Source organism: Castor canadensis, chromosome 6, assembly GCF_047511655.1.
Source record: "Castor canadensis chromosome 6, mCasCan1.hap1v2, whole genome shotgun sequence".
In the NCBI taxonomy this organism is placed as follows: domain Eukaryota; kingdom Metazoa; phylum Chordata; class Mammalia; order Rodentia; family Castoridae; genus Castor; species Castor canadensis.
The window spans coordinates 47,581,258-47,596,187 of record NC_133391.1 but is presented as its reverse complement, the minus strand read 5'-3'; the positions used below and the strand labels follow the sequence as shown (position 1 = coordinate 47,596,187).

Sequence of the window (14,930 nt, the reverse complement as noted above, 5' to 3'; positions counted from 1 at the left end):
ACTTGAGACAGGCACTGACAAACTCTGGCCATGTAGTTTGGGTCTGAAACCTGTTTTTCTAAGATCCACTTGCCAACATGGTCTCTTTTTATATTTTTAAAGGTAACTTATTAATTTTTTAATAGACTATATAACCTGGATCACATGTGACCTGTCAAGCTTAAGTATTTACCATTTCTCCCTTTCTAGGAAGGATCCTGAATTTTTTTTTAAATGACAACTTATTTGCTAATATGTATCAAAGTTTGTTTGTTTTGGCAATACTGGGGTTTGAACTCAGAGCCTACTGCTTGCAAGGCAGATGCTCTACCACTTGAGTCACACCTACAGTCCTTTTTAGTTTTAGTTATTTTTTTTGGTAAGGTCTTGCATTTTTGCCCAAGTCAGCATGGACCTCGATCCTCCTACCTGCACACTCCCATGTAGCTGGGATAATAGGTGCATGCCACTGTGCTCAGCTTAATGTTTGAGATGAGGTCTTGCTAACTTTTTACCTGGGCTAGCTTCGAACTCTGATCCTCCCTATCTGTACCTTCTGAGTAGCTAGGATTACAAGTGTGAGCAACCATGCTCAGGATATCAGAGTATTGTAATAAACTTACTATAAAGAAAAAGCTCTCTAATAGGCTAATTTGCTTTGTTTTGTTTGTTTGGTGCTGGAAACTGAATCACTGAGCTACAAAGATTTACTTTTGGTAAAGGTATTTTATAGCAAAAGAGAAGGGCTAGAAAATAATGAGATTTGACAATAAAATAAATAGTATTTGGTTAGTGGTCACTAAACTCTTAGGTGACATCTGGTCAACTTTGTGGGTGGTAACTAATTTCCCAGAACAAGTCTTAGTGTTTTTTTAAGTTCATGAGAATCAACTACTTAAGTATTTTATTAGGAACAGTAATTTCTTTCTGGGAGGAAGTTGTCAATCAGATCATACATAAAGATTTGGGATTTGGGAAACTTTTCTTTCACGAGGCCATGCCGTGATGTATTTCAAAGCATACACTGGGGTGCAGTCAAAGAAAAGTAGACTATAAGAGTTTTTTGATGCCACAATAGCTCTTAAAGCTTATTTAATGTAGGTCTACACAAATAGGAAGACTTGGGAAAGAATCAGAAGAACATCACAAAGGATTGTGGGATTGAAAACAGCAGCTCTGTGGAAAAAATGAAAGGAATGGAGATGCTTCAGCTAAAATGAGGGGGTCAAGGAAAAATGGAACAATTACTTACAGGGGTATGAGAGCATCTCAATTAAGGAAGAGCTGCTGTGCATCTCTGCACATAAGGAATTTGGTGGTTAAAAAGATGAACTTTCAGGCATCAAGTAATCATCTTTTCATAAATTTTCATGGAGACTGGATCTTTGGGAGAACTTAAAAGCAGAAGAAAGTTGCATTTCTCTGTCATGGGTTTAGTGTCTTAGATAATCCCTTGAGATCACCCAAATAGTTGTCATTTAAGACCAACCTCGATGCAAACCAACAGATCTGCTATCTTTGATAGGATTTAAAGAATAGCCATTGTCCCTAAGGACTTACTCTGTGAAGAAGAGAGTAAACAAATATACAAGTGGCAAAAATGTGGATAACAATGTCATAATAGGACATAAAATATTTACATGTATTTAAATGTCTGGGGAGGGATACACTTAAAAGTCTGACAAATAAGGCAAAGATCTGGAGTGGGAGAGCTATCCATATTTGAGGAAGGTGGGTCCAAGCAGGGGAGAGAAAATACAAAGGTGTATCCCCAGCATGATGGAAGAACCACAAAAATACCAGTGTGTGCAGGGTCCTGAGCTATGGGAGGATAGCAATTATTAAGAGTGTACTAATAAGTGTCCTGTCCACCTCTGTTCTGAGTGTCAGGAGAATAGTTACCTGGCTTGAGTTCTAAAAAGATCACTCCTGCTGCACTATAGAGCAGCCCTTAGCCAACCTTTTGGTCTCAGGGCGTTTGCAACCATAAGTTATTGAAGATGCCAAAGAGATTTTTGCAGATTATGTCTATAGATGTTACCATATTAGCAGTTTTTAAGCATGTTAATGCAACTAATGTACTATTATGAAAATATGTTTTTTAAAAACAAAATCAGTAAGAAGATGCAGTGAAAGTTTTGTAAGTCTATTAAATGTCTACTGTCACATGTCCTGTAGTCTCTGGAAAACTTCACTGTGTGCTTACCAGAAAGTGAATTAAAGAGGCAAGTAATGTTTCCTAGATTGTGGAAATAGTTTTGATTGACCTCATTAATTCCCCAAAAGGCACACTTTGACAAACAGTGGTGAGAAGAGAGTAAATTAAAGGAGACAAAGATGGAAACATGGGGACTAATTAGGAACCTGTTGTAATAAGCCTACTGAGGCGTGCCAGTGGCTTAGGGTAGCAATAAAAGTAGTGTGAACTTGTTAGATTCTGGATATATCTTAAAGGTTGGCCAATAGGCTTTGCTGACAGAGTAGACCTGGATATGAGAGGAAGAAATTAACTGACTCCAAGATTTTGAACCAGAGGAAATGCAAAGATTTGTTGAAATGTAGAAGATTGTGGGAAGAGCAGACAGAGTTTTGGAGTGAATTGAAGAATTCTTTTATACTTACTTGTTCATTTTGACTCTTGTATTCCTCAGCACTTTTTAAGGAAAGAATTTATAATAGTTAATTATCTATGTTCTTCAGAGTCTTGAATATACTATTTATTCTACTCTCAAAGTTGAAAGCTAGTCTGACTGGGTATTGAACTCCAAATGGAAAAGTGCTTTCACTGGGTCCTCTAGCATCCAGTATTGTTGTTAAGTGTAATGCTGATACACTTTTATTTTTGTTTTTGTTTGTTGGTTGATCAGTTAAATGCCCTCTCTCCTTCTCTAGCCCCACTCCCAGAGCTTTTTAGGATCTTTTCCTTATCCCTAAAGTTCTGAACCTTCATGATGCTTTGGGTCTTTATGGATTCACTGTGATGAACATTTTAATCAGCCTTTTTGATATCAAGTCCTATAGTTTGGGAAATTTTTCTTGCCCTTTTTCCTTTCTCTATTTTACTCGCTGTGAGATTTCTGTTTTTCAGATATTGGATCTGTAGTCCATATTTCCATTTTTTTCTTTCCCTTTTTATCCTACTTAGATTAATCTCATCAGCATTAAATCTAACCCTTTTGTTGATTTTTATTATCCTGTTTTTAATGTCTATGCTTTTGCTGATACTTTTATTAGTACACTACATTCTGCTAGCTCTCTGAGAAATATTAATTAGAGTTTAGTTACAAATATAAACTTATTCTCTCTGCTTTTGTGTATTTCCCTTGCTTTTGTTCTCTTTTTCCCCCTTGTAGTGCTGGGGATCCAAACCAAGGCCTTATGTGTGTTTGCTAAGCATTCTACCACTGAGATCCATCTCCAGCCCTGCTTTTGGTTTTTCTGTGTGTTCATTTGTTCCTATCATTGTGTCTTTTTCCTATTTATACCTGTCTTTCAGGTTGGAGGCGTTCCTCAAATGGCTGATGACCTATAGCTGTGTCTGCATTTGTCTTACTCCTTTTTGTACAACCATAATAGAATACACAGTCTGGAAAGGTTTTTTGGGGGGTTTTGTTGTTGTTGTTTTTTGGGTTTTTTGGTTTTTTTTTTTTTTTTTGTGGTACTGAGGCTTAAACTTAGGGCCTTCAACTTGAGCCACTCCACCAGCCTTTTTTGTAATGGGTATTTTCAAGATAGGGTCTTGCAAACTATTTGCTTGGGCTGGCTTCGAACTGCGATCCTTCTGATCTCTGCCTCCTGAGTAGCTAGGATTACAGGCGTGAACCACCAGCACCCGGATAGAAAGTTTATAATGAACAGAAATGTGTTGGCTCTCAGTATGGATGTCTGGGAAGTCCAATATCAATGCCCTGACATCTGGCAAGGGTATCTTGCTGTATCACCACATGGCAGATGGAACCATGGCAGAAGACCAAGGAGCACACATAAAAGGCAACAGACTCACTCTCAAGATGATGACGTTACTTCATTCATGAGGGTGGACCCTTTATGACATAGCACCTCTTAAAAACTCCACTTCTTAATACTGTTTTGGTAGCAATTAAATTTCAACATGAGTTCTGCAGTGACAAATATTCAAACCACAGCATCATGTTGAAACATGGGAAAACTATTTAGGAGTTCTGTGAAATTGACCCTGTCCCTTCTTGAGCTTCAAATAGGGTGATCAGGTCTTGAGTAGTCTTTTTGTTGTATGACTTCCACTCAGGTGTCATTGCTACAGGAATACGATTCTTCATATCTTGTTACCTTTCAAAATCACACAAGTCATCTTTTTTTTTTTTTTTTTGCAGTACTGGAGTTTGGACTCAGGGCCTATACCTTGAGCCACCGCACCAGCCCTTTTTTGTGTGTGTGTGTGTGTGTGTTAGATTTTTTTCGAGATAGGGTCTCATGAACTATTTTGCCGGGGCTAGCTCAAACCACTGATCTCCGCCTCCTGAGTAGCTAGGATTATAGGTGTGAGCCACCAGTGCTGAGCTCACACAAGTCATCTTTATCCTTATACAACCCAAAAGGATGACAATGTATTGATGACCTATTTATATATGCAGCTGTGTTTTGTAAATGTGAAAACACAAGGGCTGGAGGACTATGATAGTTAGAAATGGAATTGGGTCTAGACCTTGGCCTTCCTATTAAAAGTTCTTTCTTCAGCTAATGCTCCTCATATTTTCTGTCAGTGCCTCCCTCAAGACCGAAAAGATTCTTTGCATATTTCAGGAAGCTGGGAGTAAAACTGGGGGCGTTCTGCTTAAAGAACCAAATTTCATTTAATATCTTATATTTTAACATTTTATTTTATTTCATACTGGGGGGTACATTGTGACATTTACAAAAATAACTTCTAAAAGCATGCAAATTTTAAATTTAGTTCTGTATCTTTGTTGGTTTCAAAAAAAATTTCCTTTTAATCCAAAATCTTTGAGGAAAGTCAGTGTGCCAAGAAAATATGTCCTGTGCATCCCATGGCTTCTTATCCTCCCTTCTCCATTACCACGAGCACACCACCTACTCCAAATGAGGAGCACTGCCCAGATGACTTAAGAGTTAGCTATAAGTTCAGACGTTCTCAAAGGGACACCCTCCCTCCTTTCTCCACACACCCCCACACAATAGAGAAGAATTGGAGAAGGGACATTATCTTTCTTTTTCATAGTCATAGTGTCTAGATTATTATGAGACTTTGCTTCTTTATGTCTTGATGTGCTGCCATTGCTAACATGTATCCCTTACTTGTCTGATTGAAGGTGCTTAGCGCTGAGACTACACCCCATCTAAAAAATGAAGAGGGATTTGCAAGGCACCTTCCTTTCCTTCAATTCCAAGTTGAATTCATCTTTTCCATTTATATTGCGTTGGCTAAGATTGTGTCACATAGACACACCTGCCTACAAGGGAGTTGGAACATTAACTTTTCTATTATGTAAAAGGGAAAGGCTGGACAATGGGAGCTGACAAGCTGTCTCTACCACTATGAAGATGCAGTTTTCTACTAAGGGCACAAGAGCACTGGAGCACAGCAGTAGCTTGCAACAGTGATTCAACATGGGGGCCCAAATAGTGACTACTCCTGGAGATCAGGGGACACATCAGTCCTGTAGAAGGCAGCTGGTTTCCTCAGGCACAGCTGCTGGCATCTGTAGGCTGCAGAAAGGCAGCTGTGTTCTTGGGAGGCAGTGGTCTCAGGAACAGCCTTTCTCTAAGTAGTTCAAATTTCACATCAGCAGGACTAACCACCTGTAAGGGTTGGAGTAGAAATGGGCCCCTGTCCCCAAGGAACTCTTCCATTGATCTGGTCATTACTGGTCTTGGCTATTGAAACTTCCTAAAGTTTTTGGGTCATGCTGCAGAGGTGCTAGGTGCTAAGAGAGCTCTAAGAATCACAGAAACTGGAGAAACTAGGAGAATTGCACACCTAGGACCTTTGGGTTGAGGCAGTTATTTTGACAGTTACATTTGGAGTTAGAGATGGTTGATTTGGATAAACTGACCTATCTTGAGGCAAGGAGGGAAATTATCAGATGTTTCAAAGAAGATACCACAATTTAAGTGTACTTACAGGCACGTTCCATCAACAGCAGGTATAGAAGTACATGCGATAAAACTAGATTTTTCAGAATCCAGAAGATTCCCAAAAGAGAAGCCTCGCTACTATTGTCTTCACTAAATTATGGAGTTGATAATTGTTGCACATACTACCTGGTATTTTTCTAAGTATACATAATTTAAAGAAGTTAAGATCTTGCCCAACGTCATCAGCTAGTAGTCATAGAGGTAGATTGCAAACCTAGGTCTTTCTGCCTGTAAAATTTACATCATAAACACTGAATTACATTATACAAAATGGTGAGTAGAGTTGACTTACACTTATTTTTATTTTTTAGATTAATGTGGCTGCTTATGACTAAACTTACAGTTCTGGGAATGCAGATGTTCAATGAAGTGACATACACATAAGGTAATAACAGGAATATTTTTATTAGTTTTATTGTTGACATATATGATTCTGGATTAAAGACTTTGTATCATTCTACATGTACAGAACAACTGTAATCCATTCATAGAGAGAACTTGCACAAATTCCCTTAAAGCTGTGTATTAAATGCTATAATCTGATGTTGGTGTCCTCAGGAGAGGCATATCACATCTTCATGAATGGTTTGCCTGTGACTCTTGGGCTCAGTCACTAGTGGCCATTGTGGTTTAGAATAAGCTTAGTATGGTAAGTTTGTTTCTGCAAAATTTTGGGGATACCTGTTATATAATATCAAGGAAAAAATTTTGAGACCAAAACTGGGACCATGGACAAATGACTGTATTATATTAGAATAGTTTTTAAGTGAAAACAAAAATATTTTAGGTGAGGCAGTTAGGTATGTTATTGATGTCAAGCAGCAGATATATTCCTGGGTACTGTGAATCATAAGTATATGACTGACTGTATCTTCACATTTACTCAGCTGCACTGAGATTTTTTAAAATTTAAATATACCATGCATTCAGAAAGCCCCCTTGTGCCTCATCCAAAATAGGAGAATAATAGGTCCCTTATATGAGGAAACTACAAATCTTGAAAACAGTGGTGTCCTTGATGTTCCAGTACTGTTTGGTTTAACTAGCATTTCTGGTAATGGATTTGCTTGGGTCTCAGGATTAATTTGCTAAGAATTCCTATGTTTCTGCCAGACCTCTTCCTGTTGACATAGTCACTGAATCAAAATTATTTTGTGACATCATAAGTAATGTTAAGGATAGCATTTGAAAGCAGTCTAAATCTCTGATATATTAATTTATCTATTTGGCTATGTTTGCTTGGAAACCTGGAATGAAGCCTGTTTTGAAATATATTTGTTTTTAGAATGTAATCTGAGAAAGATGAGAAAATTCTTAACTTCACTAAAGTTTTCAAATAGCCATTCTGCTTATCATTTTTCTAAAACTAAGCAGTTGATATACAAGCCATGCTTGTATATCATTGTGTCTCATATGGGGTGATAAACTGTGAAACATTTATGTAAAATATGCTTGTTGCAGCGCACTGAAAATGGGCCCTCTTCTGACAGGACAATGGGCTACCTGTTCTGTCATTTAGCTACTCGATGAAGTAGGGCCTGCCCTTCAAATTCTGTAAAGTTATTAAGCGCTTGAGAGGCTGTAGAGCTAAAAAATTTAAGGGCAGCGAGTTAGGAGCCACTGCCAATGGAAAAGCAATCACATTTACTCTGAGTATAATATAAATTTAGATGTAAGCATCTCTGATATTACAATGTAAGTAAACAGAAAATTTTATGAATTAGACACTTCCAGTTCATATGAAACCCTTCCTTAAAGGACACTACATAGGGGAGATCTGAGAGAGAAATGAGGGGTGGGGTCAATATGTCTATGAAAATGTCACAGCAAAACCCATTATTTTATACAGTTAATATATGAATAAAATTTAAAAATTCCCTTTGAAGATGGACTGAATTAACAAATGGAAAAAAAAAAGAGAACACTCTTTCTTGTAAACTAATTCTTAAATTAAATCCAGAAGGAATTCAGTTCAGTGTTAAATTATGTTACCGTGTTATGTATAGAACATTAGGTTTAGTGGCATGGAATAATGGCCTCTTGAAGCAGATTACCCAGGTTGTATTCAGGCCTCTCTACTCACACTGTGTAACCCCAGCCAGAATATTCAACCTTCCAAAGTCTCAATTACATCCCTAAACATAGCTTGTAGTACCTCACACCTAGAGACATGTGTAAGGGTTAAGAGACATGTACATATGAAGTGCCTGCTACATACGCGGTAACCTTTAGCCCATGTAGTAGAATTTTTTCTTTATACATAAAGAGAGCTTTGTTTAGTAAAATCAATACTCAGTATAACCCTACATTTATCATAAGCACAGACATCATCAGAACTACAGCTCTGTGTTCAAGCCATCATCTCCTTTCTGGATGTTCTGGAGGGGGTAAATCAGAATAGGTGTGGAGCTCTGTCATGTAAACATTACTGACAATTAGGTCAGGGACTGGGAGTATGCAAATGAGCAACTGATCTCTGCCTTACAGAGTTTACACTGTGGGAGGGAGATACAGGAGTATATAAATAACCCAGGCAGAGAAGGAGTGAATAGAGCAGGTAGGGAGGTGTTGATCTTGGACTGTATATGAAAACACTCAGCCACAAGCTCCCAAAATAGGACACCGCAGTTATTCTACCCCAGGGAGGGCGACTGTCTAAGGAAGCATCTCAGTCCTGAGGTGGTGCTCTGGGAAGGGATGGTGTGCAGGTAGATATTAAATAAATATATGATGTTAAAATAGAGGGGTTGGGCATGTAGTTCAGTGGCAGAGCATGTTTTTGGTGTACACAAGGTCCTGGTTCAATCCCCAGCATCAAAAATAAATATATATGTATGCATATTTGTGTATATTTATATTATATATATATATTTTTTTAAGTATTGAAAGCATTCTAAATAAACAAACCCTACCTTTGTTAGGGCCACATAAAACTGGGTTTTCCTCTAAGACCTCATTTGGTGCAGAGCTGTACATTTTAATTACAAGAGGAGAAAACAGATGTTTGTAAAAGAATAGCTCCCAACCCCAAGACCTTTTAAATATACCTCATGCCTTGGTTTTCCCCAGGGGTTCTGTCCTAACTGCATCCAGACCTTAGTATTTTTACATCTTTCCAGATGCTTCAGATGTGCAGCGATGGTTGAGCACTGTCTCTCTGCCTCCTCTGGGATTTATTTCCCACCAGGTGTTCTCTAATAAATTCCAGGAGATGCTTTCAACCCAGGTTTTGTCAACAGGTTTTCCAACCAACAGTTCCTGATTCAAAGCAGTACACATGTTGCCCCTGTGGGAAGACATGGCACTGTCTGTGTCAGTAATATCACTTCCTGGAGAAACCCAGAGGCCCCTGGCTTACAGTAGGGCCTTTCTCAGCTAGCACCTGCCTCCAGAGAGCAAGGCTCACCACCCAGGTGTGATTTACTGTCCCATTTTTCATCTCTTCAGGGCATAACCAACCCACAGGTTTTGTTCTAGAACATTTTCTCCAAGTTATTTAACAACAGGTTCTTCCAAGTCTCTCATGTAACAGATTGAAGCCTGTTGCCATGGACCAAGCGGAAGCATCTTGCATTTGGTACTTGAGGGTATGCATGTGCTTCTGGGCTTGCCTCATCTGTTAACCTTACATGTTTCTTTGCTCATCTCAACTTGCATAACATTTCTGTATAGGTTCTGTTTTACTACTTTATGCTTTTATTCAACAAATATGTGTTGAATGTCAAATATGAGCCAGGCATTCTCCTGAACACTAGGGGCAAAACAATTTCCAAATCAGGCAAAAGTTCTTGCCCTTGTGAGACTTATACTCAAGTGAAAGAAGACAGAAAAGGAAATGCATAAGTAACTGAAGTACATATTGTGTATTCAACATTGTTAAGTGTTATGGAGAAAGACAAGGCAAATCTGAAAGAAAGGGAATATGGTTTTAATATTAAATCAGTTTTGCAGTATTGTCCAAACAAGAGGTGGTGAAGGCTTGGACTAAAGTGGTAGTGTCAGAGATGGCAAAATTGGTTTGCCTTCAGCCAAGGCCTGAAGAAGGCAAAGGATGGAGTCATATATAGATCCAAGAAAATTCCAGGCAGAAAGTCCTGAGGCAGGACTGAATCCCAGATGTTTTCAGGACTGCTAGAAGGACCAGTATGGCTGGAGTAAAGAAAATGTGCAGAAGAGGGCTGAGACTGTGAGAGTGAGATCATATAAGACCTTGTAGACTTTTTGTGAATGTTTTAGCTTTTCCCCAAGTGAAATGGAGAGTTGTTAGAGGCGTTAAAGCAGAGGAGAAACTCAGTACTTTAAGCGTGTCATTCTGGCTGCTCAGTTGAAGCCAATCTACAGGTATCAATGATGGAAGCAGGAAGACCAGTTAAGAGGTCATGGCAGTCATCTGGCTGAGCTGTTGATGATGGCTTGGACCAAGGTAATAGAGGTGGTCAGAAGTGGTTGGCAGCTGGTGTGTAGCTCTGTGCTAGAGTACTTGTCTGCCATGCTGAAGGCCCTGGCTTCAGTCCTCAGCACTGAGGGGGGAAAAATGGTTGGACTCTAGATATATTAGGTAGAATTTTTTGCCCTGAAATAAGTGTCTACTATTTTTCCACATTCCTCTTTAAAATAATAGAGCCCTAAATTCCAATAGGGGACCAGAATAATGCTAGCTACAGCAAGAGGTTAACCTTCTGGCTCTTCAATAACTGGGTATCTTTTTTTTTTTTTCAAGAACAACATTATTGCTTATTTGTTCCACTTCTTATGCATCGCATCTTCCATAGTCATCATGCCACTGTCTTGTGGTGCTTATGTGTTACTGGCTGTTTGACATGGATGACCTAAGCTGTCAGTGATCACAGCTATACTGCGGTTGCTTGGTGAATACCTATATTTTCCCTTCTTGCACTCTTTACCAGATTCCACTATTAGTCCCTGGAAGGGGACTGGAGCAGGTGGAGGAAAGAATGTGATATGCTGATAATATTACAGAGAACCCATGCTCTTGAGACCAAGAGGGCCTCTTGTCTGAGTTCTCTCCTTTCCTCGTTCTCCTAATTTCCTGAAAAAGATAAAATAGAGATTTCCCACTTCCACCTTGTACAGGTCTCTTACAACTCCTCCGCTTTCCCCAGCCCCTTTGAAGAGTGAAGTATCATGAGAAAATTCAGAGTGGCATCAAAGGATCTGTGGAGTTCTCTTCCCAAAACTAGGATCACCTTAATCTTAAATTCTAGATAGTCATAGAAATACTTCTGCTGTACACTTACAACAACTGGGAGAATTTCAGAGTAAGTGTACACTCCATCCTCCTTCATTTATTCAGTCAGCAATTGTTCATTAAGTATATTTATGTGGCAGACACTGTTCTAGGCCTGGGAGATAAGAGTGAGCAAAACAAAGCCCCTGTTTTAAGAAACAAGCTTACAGTATGGTGCAGGACACAGACAAGACACAAGTAAACAAGCACCCCCGTATATAGTACATCACATAATGATTATGCTAAGAGGAGCACAATTTAGGAGAGAGGGGGATTGCTGAGATGCTATGCGTGAGTTAGTGTACATATTTTCAACATGGTGACCAGACAAGGCACCTCTAAAAATGACATTTGTGCAAAGACCTAAAGGAAGTGAGAGGAAGATATTTATGCTTATATTTGGGGGCAAAATGTTCCTTGTTTTAGGAAGTTCTTAGTTTTCCTCGCTTATGCATGCCCTAAGTGGTTTCATCCTGTCCCATGTCTTTAATACTTTTTATAACCTGATAATTCCCAAGTTAAAATCTCTAGCCAAGACATTTCCTGACTCTACTCTAGTATATCCAACTGTTCATGGAACCCTCTACTTATATACTAATGTACATATTTGTAATCAAACCCCCAAGCCCCATCTCCAAAACTTGCTCTTTCTATAGTCTTTCATTCTCTTTAGCAAATGGCACCTCCATTCGTGTGGTTTCTCAAGTCTAAAATCTTGGGCTCATCTTGACTCTTCTCCTACCCTACATCTAATCCCTCAGCTAGAGCCTGGGTAAGTTATATTGAGAAGCACTTAAAAAGGAGGATACGGGCAGTGAAACAGACAGATAGATAGATGACAGATGTAAAATAGAAAGCAGAGCTGTAGTAGAGATTCCTTCAGGACAGTATTTGATAAGACAAAGACAACCAAAGCTAAGGGTATGTGAGCCTGGAAGCCAGATTAAGTGAAATCACATCTTAAGTCATATTCTCCTTAAGGAGCTGAACCTCCTATGTATGTTTCAATATGTCTTAGCATCAGTGCTAGTTAGTTGGTAGAACTAAGGCTACAGCTCCATGGATTAGGGAGAGACTCTGTACCCATGGGAATATTCTACATACAGTTTATCTAAAGTATATCCTAACCCTTGCCTCTGGAAACATTGTGGTCAATGTTTCCCAAACATTGATGAGAAAGCCAGAGAAATCATGAAAGAAAGAGAGGGAGGGAACAGAGAGAGACACAAACAGACAGAGAGAGAGAAGCAGAACACTGAGCCAAAACATCAGGAAAGGGAAAGTATGGTAATGTTCTAAGGGCAAGAGATAGTTAATAAGTATTCTAACCAAATTAATTTGAACAAGAACAATGAAGAAGAAATAAGTAGTCAGTGTCCTTTTATTTTAATTTGGTGTAAGTTTCCCAGTATTCAAATTCTCAGTGCAGAAGTTTCTTGCTGTTTGCTGTGCTGAGTTCCTGGAAATCACACGCAGATCCCCTAAAGGAGATTAGAATAGAGCAACATTTGGAGACTGCATTCTCCATCCAAAGATTTACCATTAAAAAATGGGTACAACCAAGAAATAACACAGAAGTCATTCTGTGGTAAAATTCCATTTTTCTAGCTATTTATGGCAGAAGGATAAGTTCCATCCATACTAGTGACCCCCCTCATTGTCAGAAGCTGATTCCTTTTTTTTTTTTTTTTTTTTTTTTTTTTTTGGTGGTACTGGGGTTTGAACTCAGGGCTTTATGGTTGCTTGGCAGGCTCTCTGCTGCCACTTGAGCCATGCCTGCAGCCCCAGCTGAGTGTTTTATAATCTCTAAAAAGTCTTTCCTTAGACTGCATTTCTCTCCCAGTCCCAGATTTTAGGTTAGTGTGTTCAAGTCACAAACACGACTACCCTGAATACAGTCCTCATTTGGGAAGGCTGGTATTTTTGCCAGTGGATGTCAACCCTGAATTTCCCATAATAGAAGTTGTGAGAAACTAAAATAATTTTCCTTGTGAAGTAGAGCGAGCTTGGACATTGGAATCTGACAGACCTGAGTTGGAATTTCTGCTATGCCATACACAGGCTTTGTAACCTTGGGGAAACTATGTGACCTCTGCAGATTTCTTCATAGAACAAAACTAACATCTACCTCATGGGTTTAATGTAGAGATCTAACAGACCACATTTTTAATGCCTAGCAATTGGTAGGCACAATAACATTAATTGTCAGATATTATAACTTTCCTCTCTCACTTAACAAGAATTTTTTTTTTCAAAATTTGATTCTTCTGTTTTTATAAGGAATTCTTTTTTTTTTTTAGCGTGGTACATCAAACACCAAGAAATTCCTACTATTAATAATAAACTCTCCTAGTCACAATAGCCATGATGTGGAAATATTCACATCATGTCCATCAGTAATGAATATATCATTTCATCTATTGATGAAATGTCCATCAATAGATGTACATATCATTTTTTAAATGTGGCCCATACAACAATGGAATACTATTCAGCTTTTAAAAGGAAGGAAACTCTTCAATATGTGATGACAGGGATGAACCTTGAGGATACTATATTAAGTGAAGCCAATCACAGAAAGACAAATGCCGCCTCATTCCATTTAAATGACAAATCTGCAACAGTTGATTTCACAAAATCAAGGAGTGCGGTGTGACTGCCAGGGTGTAGAGGAGGGGGGTAATGGTGAGTTACTAATTGCTGAGCATAAAGTTTCAGTTAGTAAGATAAATGTAATCTGGAGACCTGCTGTACAACATTACACTATAGTCAGCAAAACTGTGTTGTCTACAGAAACAACATTTGTTTCTTATGTTAGGTGTTCTTATCACAATAACGTAAATAATGTTTAAAATAATAAATTTCCTATCACACTTACCAAATCTTATTGTCATCTGTATTGATAATATTAGTAACTGTCATACACTGAGTGCTCATTTCCTGCCCAGTACTGCAATTAGTGTTTGCCACAAGTATCTCTTCCATGCTTCACAACAACCCCAAGAAGGAAAATACTGTCCTTTCCCACATTTTACAGATGAGGAAACAAAAGAAGGCTGGGCACCGCTCAGCGGCAGAGTGTGTGCTCTGTGTGCCCAAGGCCTTAGTTTAATCCTAACACACAAATAACAACAACAGTAATGTTCTAGTGCTGTGTAACTGTGGTTGTTCTTGAGAAGAGCCACTCTGGACACATCCGTTCCAAAAAGGTGTAGATCAGACATGGAACAGGTGACCTGGAAGGCTCTTTCTATTTCTTATACTTGTCTATTGTTCTTAGAATAAAACCAGAGTTTAGAATGTGGGAGATTCTATGTCATTTGGAGAAATGTGAGTAGGTAAAAATGATACATAACTTTTCACTTATATCCCATTCAATCCCTCTAGGCCCTTCACCACACCCCTGTATTAATTGAGAGTCAAAGAAAAGAAAGATGCAGAAAATGTATGAAACCTGCTTAGTCCTTATTGCCATCTTTCCACTTGTTGGATATTTTTTGTGTTTAATCCATTTACATATTTTTTGCATGTTGCCATGGTAAAGTGCATTCCGTGAGGTGAGAGACTT

The 14,930-nt window shown here is 38.7% G+C and overlaps 1 protein-coding gene across 2 annotated transcripts in view; it reads left to right on the top strand.

Moving 5' to 3' along the window:
- Lrrc8c (leucine rich repeat containing 8 VRAC subunit C) overlaps window positions 1–14,930 on the top strand; it is an 85,135-nt gene that overhangs the window by 16,492 nt on the left and 53,713 nt on the right. For both annotated transcript variants that reach the window (XM_074076541.1, XM_074076540.1), the window contains exon 2: window positions 6,426–6,499. The gene's annotated coding sequence lies outside the window, so the exon portion shown is untranslated. The remainder of the gene's footprint in view (window positions 1–6,425; window positions 6,500–14,930) is intronic.